The 14,532-nt window shown below is 40.9% G+C and overlaps 1 non-coding gene across 1 annotated transcript; it reads left to right on the top strand.

Annotated features, from left to right (window-relative positions):
* The first annotated feature begins 13,739 nt into the window (after positions 1–13,739).
* On the top strand, positions 13,740–13,847 carry LOC112768648 (small nucleolar RNA R71). The gene has a single exon (XR_003186052.1). It is a non-coding gene; the product is annotated as a small nucleolar RNA R71 (small nucleolar RNA).
* The last annotated feature ends 685 nt before the right edge of the window (positions 13,848–14,532 follow it).

Genomic DNA, 14,532 nt, shown 5'->3' with positions numbered 1-14,532 from the left:
GAAGCAGAAGGAAGTCAGGAGCAAGCCAACTACATTAGGAATTCACCAAGGAAAAACTATGATCCATACTCCAAGACCTACAACCCTGGATGGAGAAATCACCCGAACTTTGGGTGGGAAAGTGAGCAAGATCAAAACTAAGACCAGAGACGTTACAACTCCAACAACAATGTAGCTCACCAACAATTCACCCAGAGGACATCTCAACACCCCACAACAACAACTCTCCACATACTTATCAAAACCAAAACAGCACATCTGCTCCGAACCACTCATCAATTGATGACAGGCTCTCTAAGATTGAAGCCTTACTTGAAGGAATAAGCCAAGAGATTCAAGAAAATAAGGTGTTCAAAGAGGAGGTGCGAGCCAATATTAAGAACCAGGGAGAAACCATTAGGAAGATGGAATTCCAGGTGGGATATTTAGCTGAGAAGATTCCCAAACCTACTGATAGCTTCCCAAGTGACACTGAGAAAAATCCCAAGGGAGAAGCAAAGAAAGTAAGATGGGAAGATTGCAAAATGGTCACTACAAGTGATCAAGAGATTGAAGACAAGCAGGGCAAAATATGCAAACAACCTGAAGACAACTCAACAAAGGAGGAGGATAGAGATCACAAAGAACCAGAAATCTCACAACAAGAGCTGCTGAAGCTCTATGCACCATTCCCTCAACTGCTCAATGGTGCTGTGGGAAAAAGAATATACTCAAGGTTCTTAGACTTGTTTGCATCTCTGCATGTGAACATATCATTCATCAAGGCAATTCAACAAATGTCTGTATTCATCAAATATATGAAGGAACTTCTTCCCAGGAAAAGCTCACTCAAGGGAGGGCAGACTATAGTGATGAACAAGGAATGTAGTGCCCTTATTCAACCTGAGTTACCTACAAAAAGAAGAGACCCAGGAAGTTTTCATATCCCTTGTGCCATAGGTGAAACTATGTTCGATAGAGCACTATGTGATCTAGGGGCCAGCATCAACTTACTGCCCTTATCCCTGGTGAAGAGGCTGCAGATCAATGAGATAATGCCCACAGATGTCATTATCAGACTGGCTGACAAAACTCAAAAGCAAGCAATAGGAGTGGTGGAAAATGTGTTGCTAAAAGTTGGGAAGTACTTTCTCCCAATATATTTTGTCATTCTGGACATGGAAGAAAGTCACACTCATCCAATCATATTGGGAAGACCATTCCTGGCTACAGCCAGAGCACTTATTGATGTAGAGAATGGGGAGCTAATATTGAGAATCCATGATGAACGACTCAGCTTAATGTTTTCAAACTCTCACAAGAAACAGATCAAGAGGACAAGGAACTGAGCACAAATGATAAAGAGACACTGAAGGAGGAAACAAGCACTGAAGCACAGCCAGTTCATTCTGAGATCCCCTTAACTGACAAACAAGGAAAACAGCAATTGCCACAGCTCAAGGAAAAGTTGGAGGAACCCAAACCTCTAAAGGCAGGTGAAGACAGCATCATAACTCCTTGGAGAAAAGAGGTCACCAAGGGGAAGGCAACCTCAAAAGAAACAAAGAAGAAGGTACCAAGGAGATGGAGGAACAAGAAGATCCCTACAGAAGACTTCTCTCCAGGGGATAGAGTTGTCTCAGCTTACTTCCCAGATATCCCCCCTAATCTCCCTACTGTACCATCTCAATTACCCAAGGTCTTCACTATCAATAGAGTTCTTTCCCTGGAACATATGGAGATCATTGATCCAACCAATGGATACAAGTCCACAGCAAGAGGGAGGACTTTAAGCACTACCAACCACCATGATGAAGGAAAAACGTCAAGCTAGTGACGCTAAAGAAGCGCTTCATGGGAGGCAACCCATGTTTTATATGCTTTCAAATGATAATGAATAAGTCAATCTTTATGAGTTTCAATCCAAACTTAACAAACAATTGGTGAAAATCTTCTTATGCAGAATATAGTGAGGAACAAGTTTGGTGTTCAAAGCAAACCAAGTTGCATGCTAGTCTTGGGAGCTTTGAACACAAAACTTTCATCACAGTGCTTCAAACTAAGTTTGGTGTCACCCCATGGTGCCACCAAAATGCATATAAGGAACCACCAATAGTTAGTTAGTTAGTTGAAATTCATATACAAACAATCAAATCTTTTCTTTCATTTTATTCTAGCCGTAGAGTTTAAGTTTTTTTTATAATATTAATTTCCTTATTTCGAATCTTTATAGGAAAGGAAAAGAAGCATGAAAAGGGATTGATTGGACAATTAAATGAGGGAGATTCAGCCACTTAAAGAAGAGGGGTTACACACTTGTTCTAAAGAGGGAATACGTTGGAAAATGTTGCCATGCAACATTGAAAAAAAAGGGAACATTGTCACTAACGTTGGCCTATGGTGCTAAGTACCACGTTAACTCCCACGTTAACTTGGTTAACGTGGGAACTAACGAAGAAGATGAAGAGTTGTCGACAACGTTAGTGACACTCAACATTGTCACTAACATTGAAGCAACCACACAACCCCCAAGAGTCACGTTAACTTCCACGTTAACTTGGTTAACGTGGAAGCTAACGATGAGAAATGAAGGATGAGCCAACGTTAGTGACACTCAACATTGTCACTAACGTTGGGATGGCTAAAAGATGGCCATGTTAGAAGCCACGTTAACCTAGTTAACGTGGTCTCTAACGTGAGACCTAGGGGCACATTGGAACGTTAGTGACAATGTTGAATATCACTAACGTTCTCGAAGGATGGCAAAGACCACGTTAGAAGCCACGTTAACCTAGTTAACGTGAGCTTAACGTGAAGCAAGAAGGGGCACACTGGAACGTTAGTGACAATGTTGAGTGTCACTAACGTTCTCGAAGGTTGACAAGGCAACATTAAAAGCCACATTAACCTAGTTAACGTGGGTTTTAACGTGAGGCAAAAGGGGTGCATTGGAACGTTAGTGACAATGTTAAGTGTCACTAACGTTCCCGAACTTGGACTTTCACTAAATGATTAACACTCCTTACGCCCTGAGCTTAAGTCTCTGCCCACTCCGCACTTTCTCTCTGCAAGTAAAGCCAAGCCCAAATAAAGAAAGGAACTGCTTCAAACTCAAGATCCAAAGGCCCAAGACTTGAAGAGTGAACTAGAAGCTGAGAAGAGTAGTATATATAGGAGTAGCTTTGAATTGTAAAAGAGTTCTGGAGGCTGAAGAATTACTCTCTGTATTTACTTTCTTGGCAATTTCTAGTTTTATGATGTATTCTCCATATTTGTTTTCATCTTCAAGAGCTATGAACAACTAAACCCTTTTCATTGGGTTAGGGAGCTCTGTTGTAATTTGATGGATCAATACTAATTTTCATTGTTCTTCTTCTATCTTTCCTCTTGATTTTACTTGAAAGCTTTCGATCTTCATCCAATTGAGTAGTTATCTTGGAAGAGAAGCTATTCAAACTTGGATCTCTTTTGAACCTTGGAAGAGGAATGAAGAGATCAAGCTAGAAATGCTTTCTCATGCTGGACCAAATTGGGTTTGGATGGGTATGTGACTGTAACCCTCTCAATACTTGGTTTGGGAAATGAATGTGGTATAATCAGTGACCATACTTCATCTCTTCTCATGAGCAATTGACCAAGGAATTGGCTATTGATCAAGATTTGAGAGATTGAATTGCAAGGAATTGTAATTCAATCACTTAAGATTGCCAAGGAGATCAATGAGTGCATTGATTGAGGAAGAGATGAAAATGAACTTGATCCGGAGAATTGCAACATTTCCTAAGCCCAATGAACTCCCCATTTCTAATCTTACCCATTCTCTTTAATTTCTGTGATTTACTTTTATGAGCAAATCCCCCATTCCATTTACAATTCTGCAATTTATTTTCAGTCATTTACTTCCAGTCCTTTAATTCTAGCATTTACTTTTCTGTTATTTACATTCCCGCCATTTTATTTTCTGCAACTCTCAACCCAAATTCTGGATTCGCTCAACTAGAACATTCTTCTAATTAAAGTTGCTTGATCAATCAATCCCTGTGGGATTCGACCTCACTCTATTGTGAGTTTTTACTTGACGACAACTTCGGTACACTTGCCGAAGGGAGATTTGTTGAGAGACAAGTTTTCCACGCATCACTTGGACCAGCACACATAGACTTAACAACTGAAAATGCTAAAGACAGAATTGAAAATTCCTAAGCTACTATGGAAGCATGTTTTATTTCATACATGATTTTCCTTATTTAGACTTTAAAAAAATAAAACGAATTGGGAACTCCACCACCTTTTACTCATGGGCCTGCCCATGCTCTCTCTCTTGTTTGTCCTCTTTGTGTCCTTCTTGAGTGCTTGAACCCCCGTTTTCCTTGCTCTTTCCAATCATCTTTTTCTAGAAGCCAGCATCTTCCATCTTCTTTTGTTTCGCCTTCCTTTCCTCTTATTCTATTAGATCTTTTTGGATTGTATCATACCTGGGGATTGCAGAGTGCAAATTATGCATATGCCCAGACATATAGTTCAACTTGGCTTGAGTGTTTATGTTGAATTCTACCCTATGTAGTTGCCTTCATTCATTAAGCACGCTGAACTCGTTGAAGCCTTCTCTAAGCTAGCTGACGTTGTTGAGCTCTTGAAGGCGTTTATCTTGAGCTTTGCCTTTCAGTCACTTGATTGATGGCTTGAGTGAGCTGGAGTAGTGTTCCTGTTGCTACTCCATTTGTTGTTTCTGCCACTCTCCTTGTTGATTCATCCAGTTAGCAAGTAATTCTTCCTGACGATCCATCTGTTGGGATTGAAAGTGTAGTTGTTGCTCTTGTCCTTCCATATATCTCCTTGCCAAGTCCTCAATGGCTCCTTGAATGTGAACCAGATTTATATTGGTTGGATCATAGTACTCTTCTTGCTGGTATTCTTCTTGATGAGGTCCTTCTTGTGATGTTCTTTTCCCTATCTGAGGCCTTCTTTGTTGTTGGGCGGGTGCCACATAAGTTATACGCTGGAGCATAACTAACCTCCCAGGGTTTACCCAATGTGGATTGCTGTCTTCGAAGACCACATTGGCTTTCTTACATAGTCTCACGATGGTGCTGGGATACAAAAGCCGAGCACTCGGATCACTCTTTTCGGCTGCCTCTTGGATTCCCTCCACTATAATTTCATGTACATTGATGTCCCACCGCTCATAATGCAATGTAGCATGGTAGCTCGAGCAATGTTGATGACCTGAGGCTGGGATAGATCTTCTCCGAGTTCAACCTTGGATTGATGGATCTTCTTGAGTGAGCTGGGATCAGTACGTGTTCCTCTGTATGCCTTACTCTCCATTTGTAATTGTTTCTGTTTCTGCACTCTCCTTGTTGATTCATCCAGTTAGCAAGTAATTCTTCCTGACGATCCATCTGTTGGGATTGAAAGTGTAGTTGTTGCTCTTGTCCTTCCATATATCTCCTTGCCAAGTCCTCAATGGCTCCTTGAATGTGAACCAGATTTATATTGGTTGGATCATAGTACTCTTCTTGCTGGTATTCTTCTTGATGAGGTCCTTCTTGTGATGTTCTTTTCCCTATCTGAGGCCTTCTTTGTTGTTGGGCGGGTGCCACATAAGTTATACGCTGGAGCGTAACTAACCTCCCAGGGTTTACCCAATGTGGATTGCTGTCTTTGAAGACCACCTTGGCTTTCTTACATAGTCTCACGATGGTGTTGGGATACAAAAGCCGAGCACTCGGATCACTCTTTTCGGCTGCCTCTTGGATTCCCTCCACTATAATTTCATGTACATTGATGTCCCCACCGCTCATAATGCAATGTAGCATGGTAGCTCGAGCAATGTTGACCTGAGGCTGGAAGATAGATCTTCTCACGAGTTCAACCATCCCTTGGCTTCCGGATGAGATCTCCTCTTCTGATGAACCGTGGCTCTTATCCGAATACCTTTCCAATTGATCCTATGACACATGTCATTCACATTTCTTCAAGTTCATCATTGTCGGGCATTACTTATTCTTGCTTGATAGCTTGGCTTGTCAGAGGGTTGTGATCTCAGACGAAGAGTCCTTATTATAGCGTTGGGACTGAAGTCCACCTCTGTTCCTCTCACGTAGCTTTTGAAGGTGGGAGCCTTGGTATTGTCTTCTCTGGCTACATTGGCATAGAACTCTTTAATGAGATTTGCATTTATCTTTGTTTCTGGATTCGTAAGCTCTTGCCAACCCCTCTGTTCAATCTTTTCTCCAATCTGCGGGCATTCATCATAGTTGAATTGGAATGTTAGCTCTGGCAATACTTTCTTGTATTTTATACGTTCAAACTGAAGCTCATGGAAAGCGGTCTTGAATCTTCCTTTATCAAAAGGATTGCTCTCCACCGGTGCCTTTCCCTTTCGCCTTTTGGAGCTTGATGATGCCATAAGTGACTTTTGATGTGTGAAGGTGTTGAAGAGTGTGGATAGATGATGGAATTTGGCCTCGTTAGGATAGGGTGTAATTAAGGGAGTGGGTGAGAGTGCTTTCGGTGGGGTAAGAGGTGTTGAGTTCCGAAAGTGAGAAGTACAAAGAAAAGGGAATTGGAATGTAAAGAGGTACGGACTAGGAACCACTTATATATAAAAGTGGTGAGTGAATGAAAGGTGTGGATTGATGGTGTAGGCGTATGATGAACGGATGAGGTTTAGCATGGGATGGACACAAGGATCATCACTTTTATGATGGGGTTGGTTCGGTCTCCAAGGGTATTATTCTTCCAATGTTGCATGGAAACATTTCCCAATGCATTCTCCTTGAAGACATGTGTATAGTCTCCATTTTTGAAGTGGCCGAACCCTCCTTCTTCAATTGTCCTATCAATTTCTTCTAATCTTCCTTTCATTTCCCCTACAAAAAAAAGAATGCAATTAATAAACTTTTTGGATAATGGCGGCAAAATTTAAAAAAAAAGAATAACTACTTTTTAAAATTTTTGTTTTTTTAAATAACTAAGTGCTATTCATGAATGCAAACCAACTAACTATTTAATTATCCATGTATGCAACATTGGTGACACCAAACTTAGTTTGTGGCCATGTGGTGTAAAAAGATTTGTTCAAGGTTCTAAGAGTGACATGATATGAGTTGCAATTATGTTCTCTTAGTGTGCTTTGAACACTGGTGCACGAAATTGTGACCTCAGGCAATGGCGCTAGAAACTCTGTACGCACGTCTTAATAAATCGTTTTTCATTCACAACTTCGATACAACTAACCAGCAAGTACACTGGGTCGTCCAAGTAATAAACCTTACGTGAGTAAGGGTCGATCCCACGGAGATTGTTGGTATGAAGCAAGCTATGGTCACCTTGTAAATCTCAGTCAGGCAGATATCAAAAGGTTATGGAGTTTTGAAATTAAATAATAAGTAAACATAAAATAAGGATAGAAACACTTATGTAATTCATTGGTGAGAATTTCAGATAAGCGTATAGAGATGCTTTCGTTCCTCTGAACCTCTGCTTTCCTGCTGTCTCTATCCAATCAGTCTTACTCCTTTCCATGGCTGGCTTTATGTAAGGACATCACCGTTGTCAATGGCTACTTTTAATCCTCTCTGGAAAATGGTCTGATGCGCTGTCACTGCATGGCTAATCGTCTGGAGGCATCACCCTTGTCAATGGCTGCATCCCATCCTCTTGTGAAAATGGTCCAAATGCTCTGTCACAGAATGGTTAATCATCTGAGGTTCTCGATCATACTGGAATAGATTCACCCTCCTTTTGCGTCTATCACTACGCCCAGCACTCGCGAGTTTGAAGTTGTCACAGTCATTCAATCCCAGAGTCCTACTCGAATACCACAGACAAGGTTTAGACTTTTCGGACTCTCATGAATGCCGCCATCAATCTAGCTTATACCACGAAGATTCTGATTAAGAGATCCAAGAGATACTCATTCAATCTAAGGTAGAACGGAAGTGGTTGTCAGGCACGCGTTCATAGGGAATGATGATGATTGTCACGTTCATCACATTCAGGTTGAAGTGTGAATGAATATCTTAGAAGCGGAATAAGTTGAATTGAATAGAAAAACAGTAGTACTTTGCATTAATCTTTGAGGAACAGCAGAGCTCCACACCTTAATCTATGGAGTGTAGAAACTCTACCGTTGAAAATACATAAGTGAAAGGTTTAGGCATGGCCGAATGGCCAGCCCCCAAAACGTGATCAAAGATGATCCGAAAATCATAAGATGTCTAATACAATAGTAAAAAGTCCTATTTATACTAAACTAGTTACTAGGGTTTACAGAAATAAGTAATTGATGCATAAATCTACTTCTGGGGCCCACTTGGTGTGTGCTTCGGCTGAGCTTGAATGTTACATGTGTAGAGGTCATTCTTGGAGTTGAATGCCAGTTTGTAACGTATTTCTGGCGTTCAACTCTGGCCTATGACGTGTTTCTGGCGTTTAACTCCAGACAGCAGCGTAGAACTGGCGTTCAACGCCCTTTTACGTCATCTAAACTGGCAAAGTATGACTATTATATATTGCTGGAAAGCCCTGGATGTATACTTTCCAACGCAATTGGAAGCGCACCATTTTGAGTTCTGTAGCTCCAGAAAATCCACTTTGAGTGCAGGGAGGTCAGAATCCAACAGCATTAGCAGTCCTTCTTCAACCTCTGAATCTGATTTTTGCTCAAGTCCCTCAATTTCAGCCAGAAAATACCTGAAATCACAGAAAAACACACAAACTTATAGTAAAGTCCAGAAATGTGAATTTAACATAAAAACTAAGAAAACATCCCTAAAAGTAACCAGATTCTACTAAAAACATACTAAAAACAATGTCAAAAAGCGTATAAATTATTCGCTCATCACAACACCAAACTTAAATTGTTGCTTGTCCCCAAGCAACTGAAAATCAAATAGGACAAAAAGAAGAGAATATACTATAAATTCCAAACTATCAATGAAACATAGCTCCAATTAAATGAGCGGGACTTGTAGCTTTTTGCCTTTGAATAGTTTTGGCATCTCACTTTATCCATTGAAGTTCAGAATGATTGGCATCTATAGAACTCAGAGTTCAGATAGTGTTATTGATTCTCCTAGTTCAGTATGATGATTCTTGAACACAGCTATTTTATGAGTCTTGGCCGTGGCCCTAAGCACTTTGTTTTCCAGTATTACCACGGATACATAAATGCCACAGACACATAATTGGGTGAACCTTTTCAGATTGTGACTCAGCTTTGCTAAAGTCCCTAATTAGAGGTGTCCAGGATTCTTAAGCACACTCTTCTTTTGCTTTGGACCTTGACTTTAACCGCTCAGTCTCAAGTTTTCACTTGACACCTTCACGCCACAAGCACATGGTTAGGGACAGTTGGTTTAGGCCAGAATTTTATTCCTTTAGGCCCTCCTATCCACTGATGCTCAAAGCCTTGGGATCCTTTTTATTACCCTTGCCTTTTGGTTTTAAGGGTTACTGGCTTTTTGCTCTTGCCTCTTGGTTTTAAGAGCTTTTGGCTTTTTCTGCTTGCTTTTTCTTTTTCTTTCTTTTTTTTCGCTATTTTTTCTTTTCTTTTTTTTTTCTGCAAGCTTTGTTCTTTGCTGCTTTTTCTTACTTCAAGAATCATTTTTATGATTTTTCAGATTATCAAATAACATGTCTCCTTGTCATCATTCTTTCAAGAGCCAACATATTTAACATTCATAAACAGCAACTTCAAAAGACATATGCACTGTTCAAGCATTCATTCGGAAAACAAGAAGCATTGTCACCACATCAATATAATTAAACTAAGTTCAAGGATAAATTCGAAACTCATGTACTTCTTGTTCTTTTTGAATTAAAACATTTTTTATTTAAGAGAGGTGATGGATTCATAGGACATTCATAACTTTAAGGCATAGTTACTAACTACTAATGATCATGTAATGAAGACATAAACATAGATAAGCAATTAACATAGAAAACGAAAAACAGAGAATGTAAGAACAAGGAATGAGTCCACCTTAGTAATGGTGGCGTTTCCTTCTTGAGGAACCAATGATGTCCTTAAGCTCTTCTATGTCTCTTCCTTGTCTTTGTTGCTCCTCCCTCATTGCTTTTTGATCTTCTCTTATTTCATGAAGGATGATGGAGTGCTCTTGATGTTCCACCCTTAGTTGTCCCATGTTGGAACTTAATTCTCCTAGGGAGGTGTTGATTTGCTCCCAATAGTTTTGTGGAGGAAAATGGATTTGAGGCATCTCCGGGATCTCATGGTGATGAGCTTCATGCGTCTCTTGAGATCTATGAATGGGCTCTCTTGCTTGCTCCATCCTTTTCTTAGTGATGGGCTTCTCTTCCTCAATGGGAATGTCTCCTTCTATGAAAGCTCCAGCTGAGTAACATAGATGGCAAATAAGATGAGGAAAAGCTAGCCTTACCCCAGGAGAGGGCTTTTCGGCTATTTTGTAGAGTTCAAGGGAGATGACTTCATGAACTTCTACTTCTTCTCCAATCATGATGCTATGGATCATGATGGCCCGATCCACAGTAACTTTAGATCGGTTGCTAGTGGGGATGATGGAGCGTTGGATGAACTCCAACCATCCTCTAGCCACAGGCTTGAGGTCCAGTCTTCTTAATTGAACCGGCTTGCCTTTGGAGTCAATCTTCCATTGAGCTCCTTCCACACATATGTCCATGAGGACTTGGTCCAACCTTTGATTAAAGTTGACCCTTCTAGTGTAGGAGCGTGCATCTCCTTGCATCATAGGCAAGTTAAACGCCAACCTCACATTTTCCGGACTAAAATCTAAGTATTTCCCCCGAACCATTGTAATATAATTCTTTGGGTTTGAGTTCTTACTTTGATCATGGTTCCTAGTGATCCATGCATTGGCATAGAACTCTTGAACCATTAGGATGCCGACTTGTTGGATGGGGTTTGTTAGAACTTCCCAACCTCTTCTTTGGATTTCATGTCAGATCTCTGGATGCTCATTCTTTTTGAGCTTGAAAGGGACCTCGAGAATCACCTTCTTCTTGACCACAACATCATAGAAGTGGTCTTGATGAGCTTTGGAGATGAATCTTTCCATCTCCCATGACTTGGAGGTGGAAGCTTTTGTCTTCCCTTTCCCTTTTCTAGAGGATTCTCCGGTCTTGGGTGCCATCAATGGTAATGGAAAAACAAAAAGCTTATGCTTTTACCACACCAAACTTAGAATATTGCTCACCCTCGAGCAAGAGAAGAAAGAATAGATGAAGAAGAAGAAGAAAATATGGAGGAGAGGGGGGAGGGGTGTATTCGGCCAAGAAGGGGAAGAGAGGGTTGTGTTGTGTGAAAATGAAGAAGAATGGAGGGCTTTATATAGGGAAGGGAGGGGGTAAGGTTCGGCCATAAGGGTGGGTTTTGGGTGGGAAATTGATTTTGAATTTTGAAGGTAGGTGGGGTTTATGAGGTAGGTTTATGGGAAAGAGTGGATGGATGTGAGTGGTGAAGTGGTTATAGGGGAGAGAGATTGAGGTGATTGGTGAAGAGTTTTAGGGAAGAGTATTAATGGGATTGTGTGAAAGAGGGGTGAGAAGAAGTGAGTTGAGGTAGGTGGGGATCCTGTGGGGTCCACAGATCCTGAGATGATCCTGTGGTGTCCACAGATCCTGAGGTGTCAAGGATTTACATCCCTGCACCCATTAGGCATGTAAAATGCCCTTGCACACAACTCTGGGCGTTCAGCGCCAGATTGGTGCTTGTTTTGGGCGTTGAACGCCCATTTGTTGCCCATTTCTGGCGTTGAACGCCAGAACCATGCTTGTTCTGGGCGTTCAGCGCCAGAACCATGCTCTGTTCTGGCGTTGAACGCCAGCCAGATGCTTCTTACTGGCGTTTAAACGCCAGTAAGGTCTTCCTCCAGGGTGTGATTTTTCTTCTGCTGTTTTTGATTCCATTTTCAATTTTTATATTTATTTTGTGACTCCACATGATCATGAACCTAATAAAACATGAAAGAACAAGAAAAATAAAATTAGATAAATAAAAATTGGTTTGCCTCCCAACAAGCGCTTCTTTAATGTCAATAGCTTGACAGTGGGCTCTCATGGAGCCTCACAGATGTTCAGAGCATTGTTGAGACTTCCCAACACCAAACTTAGAGTTTGGATACGGGAGTTCAACACCAAACTTAGAGTTTGATTGTGGCCTCCCAACACCAAACTTAGAGTTTGACTGTGGGGGCTCTGGTTGACTCTGTTTTGAGAGAAGCTTTTTATGCTTTCTCTCCATGTTTACAGAAGGGTGTCCTTGAGTTTTAAACTCAAGGGAGTCCTCATTCAATTGAAGGACTAGTTCACCTCTGTTAACATCAATCACAGCTCTTGCTGTGGCTAGGAAGGGTCTTCCAAGGATGATGGATTCATCATCATTCTTCCCAGTATCCAGGACTATGAAATCAGCAGAGATGTAAAGGCCTTCAACCTTTACTAACACATCTTCTACTTGTCCATAAGCCTGTTTTCTTGAATTGTCTGCCATCTCTAATGAGATTTTAGCAGCTTGCACCCCATAGATTCCCAGTTTCTCTATTACGGAGACGGGCATGAGGTTTATCCCTAACCAAGGTCACACAGAGCCTTTTCAAAGATCATGTTGCCTATGGTACAAGGTATTACGAACTTTCCAGGATCCTGTTTCTTCTGAGGCAATGTCAGTTGATCCAGATCACTTAGTTCATTGGTGAAAAGGGAGGTTCATCTTCCCAAGTCTCAATACCAAATAATTTGGCATTCAGCCTCATGATTGCACCAAGAAACTTGGCAGCTTGCTCTTCAATAACATCCTCATTTCTTCAGAAGAGGAATACTCATCAGAGCTCATGAATGGCATAAGGAGGTTCAATGAAATCTCTATGGTCTCTAGATGAGTCTCAGATTCCTTTGGTTCCTCAGAGGGAAACTCCTTATTGATCACTGGACTCCCAGGAGGTCTTCCTCATTCGGATTCACGTCCTCAACCTCCCTTACAGGTTCGGCCATGGTGGTTATGTCAATGGCCTTGCACTCTCCTTTTGGATTTTCTTCTGTATTGCTTGGGAGAGCACTAGGAGGAATTTCAGTGATCCTTTTACTCAACTGGCCCACTTGTGCTTTCAAATTTCTAATGGAAGACCTTGTTTCATTCATGAAACTTACAGTGGCCTTGGACAGATCAGAGACTAAGTTTGCTAAATTAGAGGTATTTTGTTCAGAGTTCTCTATCTGTTGCTGAGTGGATGATGGAAAAGGTTTACTATTGTTAAACCTATTTCTTCCACCATTATTAAAGCCTTGTTGAGGCTTTTGTTGATCCTTCCATGAGAAATTTGGATGATTTCTCCATGATGGATTATATGTGTTTCCATAAGGTTCACCCATATAATTTACCTCTGCTATTGCAGGTTTTCAGGATCATAAGCTTCTTCTTCAGAAGATGCCTCTTGAGTACTGTTGGATGCAGCTTGCATTCCATTCAGACTCTGAGAAATCATATTGACTTACTGAATCAATATTTTATTCTGAGCCAGTATGGCATTCAGAGTATCAATTTTAAGAACTCCCTTCTTCATAGGCGTCCCATTACCCACAGGATTCCTCTCAGAAGTGTACATGAACTGGTTATTAGCAACCATGTCAATGAGTTCTTGAGCTTCTGCAGGCGTTTTCTTTAGGTGAATGGATCCACCTGCAGAAGTATCCAATGACATTTTAGCCAATTCAGATAGACCATCATAGAATATATCCAGGATGGTCCATTCTGAAAGCATGTCAGAAGGACACTTTTTGGTCAGTCCTTTGTATCTCTCCCAAGCTTCATAGAGGGATTCACCTTCTTTCTGTCTGAAGGTCCGAACATCCACTCTAAGCTTACTCAGCTTTTGAGGAGGAAAGAACTTGGCTAAGAAAGCCTTGACCAGCTTATCCCAAGAGTTCAGGCTATCCTTAGCTTGAGAGTCCAACCATACTCTAGCTCTGTCTCTTACAGCAAAAGGGAAAATATGAGCCTGTAGACTTTAGGATCTACTCCATTAGTCTTAGCAGTATCACATATCTGCAAGAATTCAGTTAAGAACTGAAAAGGATCTTCAGATGGAAGTCCATAAAACTTGCAGTTCTGCTGTATCAGAGAAACTAATTGAGGTTTCAGCTCAAAATTGTTTGCTCCAATGGCAGGAATGGAGATGCTTCTTCCATGTAAATTGGAATTAGGTGCAGTAAAGTCACCAAGCATTCTCCTTGCATTATTATTATTTTCGGCTGCCATCTCCTCTTTTTGTTCAAAAATTTCTGAAAGGTTGTCTCTGGACTGTTGTATTTTAGCTTCTCTTAGTTTTCTTTTCAGAGTCCTTTCAGGTTCTGGATCTGCTTCAACAAGAATATTCTTGTCTTTGCTCCTGCTCATATGAAAAAGAGGGACAGAAAAATAATAATAATAATAGGGATCCTTTTTACCACAGTATAGAGGTCCTGTGTGAGTAGAAGAAAAGAAGAAAAAATTCGAACACAGATGGAAGAGGGGTCGAATTTGGGTGAGATGAAGTGTTAGTAGATGAA

The sequence above is a fragment of the Arachis hypogaea genome, chromosome 17 (genome assembly GCF_003086295.3).
Source record: "Arachis hypogaea cultivar Tifrunner chromosome 17, arahy.Tifrunner.gnm2.J5K5, whole genome shotgun sequence".
Lineage (NCBI taxonomy): Eukaryota > Viridiplantae > Streptophyta > Magnoliopsida > Fabales > Fabaceae > Arachis > Arachis hypogaea.
The sequence above is the reverse complement of the archived record's forward strand: the minus strand, read 5'-3'. Positions and strand labels throughout refer to the sequence as shown.